Source organism: Sinocyclocheilus rhinocerous, unplaced genomic scaffold (assembly GCF_001515625.1).
Source record: "Sinocyclocheilus rhinocerous isolate Xijiao unplaced genomic scaffold, SAMN03320098_v1.1 scaffold140, whole genome shotgun sequence".
Classification (NCBI taxonomy): domain Eukaryota; kingdom Metazoa; phylum Chordata; class Actinopteri; order Cypriniformes; family Cyprinidae; genus Sinocyclocheilus; species Sinocyclocheilus rhinocerous.
Genome location: NW_015642053.1, coordinates 629,500 through 636,282, shown reverse-complemented (window position 1 = coordinate 636,282; position 6,783 = coordinate 629,500). Strand labels below are relative to the sequence as shown.

Sequence of the window (6,783 nt, the reverse complement as noted above, 5' to 3'; positions counted from 1 at the left end):
GATTCTAACTTAATCACCTCTGATTGGTCATTGCGTTCCAGAAATCAACAGCTGAGTCTGTGATTGGCTACATTGCGCAACCCTTTAAACAGGTGTTATAAATTGAAACTCTGCCTATCTTGCGCGTGTTAATCATTTTAATCTTATTAGTTGTTCTTTTTGCTTTTGTGCAACACATAAATAACAATTTATATGTTTTAGACATTTTATGTTTAGATAATTTCTATTTTGCGGGAGTCCCGTGAATCATATTATTCTCCCGCATCCCGCACACACACGAGTCTCTTTCCGCCCGCACCCGCACTCGCCCATCAAGAGTTGTCCCGCGCCGCACCCTGTTGCGTTGGGTCCCGCGGGTGCAGGTCTGCAGGTCTCTACTCTGAAGCGCTGTCTTCTTCTCTTGACTTGCATCAGGAGAGCTGAATTACAGTCTTGCGCTACAGCACCACACTGGTCAAACCGCGTTATTGCAGGCTCTTACATTAGGTCATATGAGATCAAACAACTACTGGACAACAAAAATATTTGTCGACCATTTTTTATTGTCGACGTTGTCGATAATGTCGACTAATCGTTTCAGCCCTAATTAACACTGCCTCTCATTCACAAATGTTATGTGTGCGTTTTATATGCATGAGTGTTTGTGTTTGCGCTCGTGTGTAAAACTGCAAACAAAAGCCTGTACATCATCTTGATCAAGAGGGGAAAGTCCACAATGGGGTGTTTCTGTTTAGCGTTGACACAAATTTCAGCACTGCCGTGAGTGGAACTTAATCACCTCTGATTGGCCATTGCGTTCCAGAAACAGCTGAGTCTGTGATTGGCTACATTGCGCAACCCTTTAAACACGTGTTATAAATAGAAACTCTGCCTAGCTTGCGCGTTAATCATTTTAATGTTATTAGCTGTTCTTTTTGCTTTTGTGCAACACATAAATAACAATTTATATGTTTTAGACATTTTATGTTTAGATAATTTCTATTTTGCGGGAGTCCCGTGAATCATATTATTCTCCCGCATCCCGCACACACACGAGTCTCTTTCCGCCCGCACCCGCACTCGCCCATCAAGAGTTGTCCCGCGCCGCACCCTGTTGCGTTGGGTCCCGCGGGTGCAGGTCTGCAGGTCTGGTCAAACCGCGTTTAATCAGTGAAATAATCGACGATTAGTTGATAATTCATTCTAATAATCGTTAGATTCATCGATTATCAAAATAATCGTTTGTTGCAGCCCTAGTGTTAATACATATTTGCTGGTAATGATGACCAAACTAACTTTGCCCATGGTAAAAAAAAAAAAAAAACACACACAACCACATGCTTTCTCACAGACACTCTCGCACGCTTAACCACATAGACGCACAAAAATTATGAAGTTTTCCACACCACCATGATAGCAACGTCTTATAATTACTCCTCACACACTTCATGTTCCTTGTCTTAGCATGAATTCCGGGAATCATATTATTCCCCCGCATCCCGCACACACACGAGTCTCTTTCCGCCCGCACCCGCACTCGCCCATCAAGAGTTGTCCCGCGCCGCACCCTGTTGCGTTGGGTCCCGCGGGTGCAGGTCTGCAGGTCTGGTCAAACCGCGTTTAATCAGTGAAATAATCGACGATTAGTTGATAATTCATTCTAATAATCGTTAGATTCATCGATTATCAAAATAATCGTTTGTTGCAGCCCTAGTGTTAATACATATTTGCTGGTAATGATGACCAAACTAACTTTGCCCATGGTAAAAAAAAAAAAAAAACACACACAACCACATGCTTTCTCACAGACACTCTCGCACGCTTAACCACATAGACGCACAAAAATTATGAAGTTTTCCACACCACCATGATAGCAACGTCTTATAATTACTCCTCACACACTTCATGTTCCTTGTCTTAGCATGAATTCCTGGCGTCTTTGATTTAAATTTGTCCCTGTCCTTTATCAAAGGATTTACTTCCAGCTGAGCACTGGAAACATAGCCTCCATTCAAGAACACCGCATAAATGGAGTGTTTTTCAGTGTTAAGGGAACACACTATTTTAGATGAGGAATTCAGTTTCCATTGTCACTTTCCTGTGTGGTGTGTACATTTCCAAGTATAAAACAAATTAATGAAATGCTGGCATGTTCCCTTGAAAGTATTGTTGTCTGGGGGCCATGTGACCTTCAACTCAACAGGTACTGGCTTCTGCATTTTCTTGCTACTTTTTAATTCGCATTTACCGTCAGTGAAAAAAATCTTGCCGATCAATGGAATTATCTTACTTTTGTTTGTCTCTGTTACTTGTCTATGGACACGAACCAACGAATAGGCCATACTGTGGGAATAATAGAAAGTAATAGAAAGAAGAAGAGAGAAATTGTTCTATATTTTTTCCAGTGGTTGATTTTTTTTGTTAGAACTTTATTCATGTGTTTCATCAGAATTTTTGTCGGATGTTGGTTTGACTGGTACTTTTTGACTTCCCAGTTCTATTTTAAGATGGCAATCTGGGAATGTTTATCATTGGTGATTTTTTTTTTTTCAGAGTTCCATTTGCCCAGTGACAATACAGTTTATCATAATAGATTGGTTGCCTGGAGATGCAATCCTCATTGCAACAAACCACTGTAATCTTTCCAGTTTGTGGGATTCTTAGAAACGTAACCGCATTGTGTAGCAGTTGTGCATAGAGAAATCTAATATCTTCAATTCTCGGTTGCCTTTTTTAGTTCCTTTCTCTTGATAAGTTTGGCTTTGGTTTGCTGAGTAATTCTTACATGTGCTTATACGAAATTTACTGTAAGTTCTGAGTGTAATTTAAATCCCGTGCTGTTCATTCATCATTAGCTGTGTTGTCTCACCTCCACTAATTTTGTGATTTGCTACTGTGAAGCTTTCAAAAAGACTCTTCAGAAAGAGATTCTTCAGGGGTGTAGAAATGTACATTTAAATTGACATTAAATAATTTCAAATTAAAGAATTTTGCATGTTATTCAAAACAAAAATCTTTGTGTTATTATATCAAAATGTAATAATCTGCTTTGCCACAACTTTCCTTTTCAGATGATGTCACCAGTACCTCTTATTTCAATCCTTGACCTCCGACCACCTCCGTTCTGGTATGTACTGTAACATCCACTTTTCATGATATAATCCGTTCCTGATGGATAACATAAAGTCTTGCCCTACTAGTTTTGTCTTGATGAATATCCACTTTCACAAATACTTTATATTACGGAAGTACAAGGGGTTTTTATGGCGCTTCACATTGCCAACATTCAGCTTTTAAGTTTTAGGAATGTAATTTGTTTTCTGTGGTTCCATCTAATATTTACGTTTTGGTCAAATTGACTCCTCTTTATGGAATAGCTCACCCAAAACTAGTTGTTGAATAACAAAAATTGACATTTTGGCACATTTCTCACACAACGCTATGATATGACTTAAAGGTACAATACGTAAGTTTTCACCGCTAGAGGGTGTGTATTCAAAACAAATAAAGAAACAAAGGCGTAGTTTGATGACGCCGTGACTGAGCGTGGAATCATGGGAGTTGTCGTCTTCATCCCCACAGCCGACTCAATCCGATGGGACTCAGGCAGAAATCATGCTCATGGATGAGCTAATGTATTAAAGATTTATTAACATCACAGTATGAAGCAGAGTGAGGCGGAAAGCCGTCGAAGCGAAACGAGGCCGCTGAAGCAATTGTTAATGAGAGACGAGAGTGACACATGGCTCGAAAGCCGCGGAGCTTTTATTATGCCACACTTTAGCGCTTCCGCTCCTTCCGGTCGTGCGTATGTGGGGTAAAGCAGCGCTGTTTTATCATACTAGATACATTTGAAAGTTCTGTTATAATGCTACTCTGTGCGGTTGTCACCTGTCTAATAAAACTCACAACATATTAAAGCGTGTTTGGTGTTTCTATGTTTTCTACAAAACAAAACCGGAAATCGAGGGTGTATGACGTCATTGGCAGGCGACACAATGACACTATAAATACGGTCCGTGTCACTAGTTGAAATTGCTTATTTCTCTGGATTTAAACATTCTTTGAAACATTCGAGATAATGTAAGTACACAAGTCAGCAAAATATATAACACTGTTCTAGTGGTTTTTGGATATTTTAATAAAAAAATCTTACATATTGCACCTTTAAGAAAATTAGGAATATAGTGCTTGTATAGACTACTTTTATGATACTTCCATGGTGTTTTTGCATCCTTTTTGAAGTTTTAAAGCTTGAGACCAACTTTATTGTAATTAAATCAGTGACTAGGATATTATTCAGAATTTCTCTATTTGTGTTTCACAATTGTAGCAAAGTCATATAGGTTCGGACCAACATGAGGATAAGTAAATGACCACAGAATGTTCATTTTTAGTAAAGTATTACTTAAATGATCTTTGTTCTTCAGAAAACATTAGCTGATTTCCGCACTGATAAAAGAGCTCTGTTTTCTTACTGCAGGGTGAGTGGCTCAGCCAGGATAGCAAGTAGCTGTTATCTGGTTGGAGTCTTGTGTTTTCTCCATTAACCATTAAAGGAAGCATATCTGAACTGCAATGCCCTGAGAAGGTAAATGAAAAGGGAATGGAAGCTTCCCATCGGGAGAACCTTTGGCAGTAGACTAATCTTTTATGGCCAAACCACTGTAAGCATCTTCTCCACTTATTGCTACTCCCACCCAGCCATACTGGCTGAACTGGTGTCCATTTCCTCTGGACACAGAGCCATGCATGTTTTTGCCAGATTATGGATTGATATTTCTGTAATCATGTGAAATAGTCAAAGTATCATCCAATTATCTTTTCTCGTCAACTATTGGATACAAACAGAAGAGGCCCTGTGGTTTTGTCTCCAATATTTGTGTGAAAAAACAGTGCAGATTGCCTTATGTTAATGCAATTGCAGCTGTGCAAACTCAATTTCCACTATTTATTTGCTATTATATAGTTATTGCTTCAGTCCTTATATGTGAAACGTGCAATTTCTATGCATCATCCTACCAATGGATACTTATAGTTTTCTCCGCATATTAAACTAATAAAAAAATGCCTTAAAAAATGACATTTCACATCATAATTTTGCAGTCTTGCTCCAAAAAAAGTGACATTTCATGGCCATTGTGCATGTATGACCAGCAAAACAGGTTACAATTTACAATTTATGATTTAGATTTTTCAGTGTACATTTGCCCAAATTGCTAACCATAAAGAACTGATTGTTTTGAGCCATGGGTTTATTTGATAGTAAACTTGAAAGCATGACTACTGACCTGTGAGTTTTACAGTCTGTTTTTAGCCCATGTTGTGATGTTTAGAGCATCAGATTGGCTCACAAAGCAGTATCTGTATTATGAACGTTCCAAATTACACACATCATCAATTCCCGTCATGCCAAATATTTCTTAATGACAATCATCATGCATAAACCCTGTACTGTGTCCCACAAAGAATGTTTGCAAAGACATTTACAATGGCCTCTTTAGATTACTCAATTAGTACTGACTCCAGGGTGATTTTTCACAGTTTAGAGCCCTAAAATAGTTCACATCAAACATTCTGTCATCATGAGCCCTTTTCAACCTGCATGATGTTCTTTCTTCTGCGGAATATAAAGGGAAAAATTCTGAAGAATGCCCTGGTTAATTTTCTAACGTTCTGTGCTCCTTTTGCATCCTTTTTTAAACTGGAAAGCGTAAGTCCCTCTTCAGTATAATTGCATTCAAATGGTCATGCCATGACACAAGGGTGAGTAAATGATGACATACAGTACTTTTCATTTTTGGGTGAACTATCCCTTTAATGCACAGTCACAATTTCATATAATGATGAATCAGTTGGTGGTCAAGTTCCTGAGGAAACAGAACCAGCTTCTCAAAAACTGAATCTTGCGCTTGCATAAACATTTTCTCAATTTACTGTACAGGCCACTTCTTGTGTCAAACAATGTGAATGGAAGGACAAAGATTTAAACAAAGTGCATACTAAAATGGTGTAATTTTGCCCTGTCCTTCAGACGACCGTTTCCAAGACAAACACCGGTACCAGATCATGTGGTCAGGTAAAGGATGCCAATGTTTTATAAAATCATTGTGGCACAAGTTTGTGTCTTTGAAAGCTAAATATGCCCCTTCTTTGCTTTGTTTTTTGTTTTGACCTGACCGACACAGTAATTCAGAGATACATTTCTTTGTGTACTAAATATTGAAATGCTGCCTGCATCAATGATAGTGTCTCTGGTCTGCGAACTATTTTTGACTGTCAGGGAGCACATTGCTCTGGGTTTAGACAGAACATTAGAAACCCAGTCAATATCACGCTGAAGTATACTAGTCTAAAGAATTCAGAAATGCAGTTTCTTCAGAAGTGCGACAGGACGTGTTCATACTGCATTGCCTTCTAAATGGATGCTTGTGTCTTTTACTCCTTTCAGATTGATTCTTTCACTCACAATCAGCTAAAGGGGAAGGTGGTATGCATAAACTGCTCATGTGGGACATATGGCAATGTTCTGAATGTCAAAGTCCTAGTACAGCTTACCTCTGCTATGTTTCCTGCACTGCTCGAGGGCTTTACAAGACCATTACATGCCCACTTAAAGCAAATAACGTCCATGCAGATACACAGTGTTCAGTCGCACGAAACCACCCGGTATGTGGGGAGCAGAACTTCTTTGCCCTATGCCCTGTCTCACCCATAATGATGACCTTCAATTTCTTGGTTCCCAGGAAGTTAGAGGCACTTTATTTGGCTAATGTTTTACCCGTTCCATCACAAGCTCCTGTG

General features: G+C 39.1%; 1 long non-coding RNA gene across 1 annotated transcript in view; it reads left to right on the top strand.

Moving 5' to 3' along the window:
• The window catches only part of LOC107755423 (uncharacterized), a 14,146-nt gene extending 8,105 nt beyond the window's left edge, over positions 1 to 6,041 (top strand). The window contains exons 2-4 of the long non-coding RNA XR_001641695.1: positions 3,051 to 3,106; positions 4,463 to 4,570; positions 6,014 to 6,041. This is a non-coding gene — a long non-coding RNA (uncharacterized LOC107755423). The remainder of the gene's footprint in view (positions 1 to 3,050; positions 3,107 to 4,462; positions 4,571 to 6,013) is intronic.
• The last annotated feature ends 742 nt before the right edge of the window (positions 6,042 to 6,783 follow it).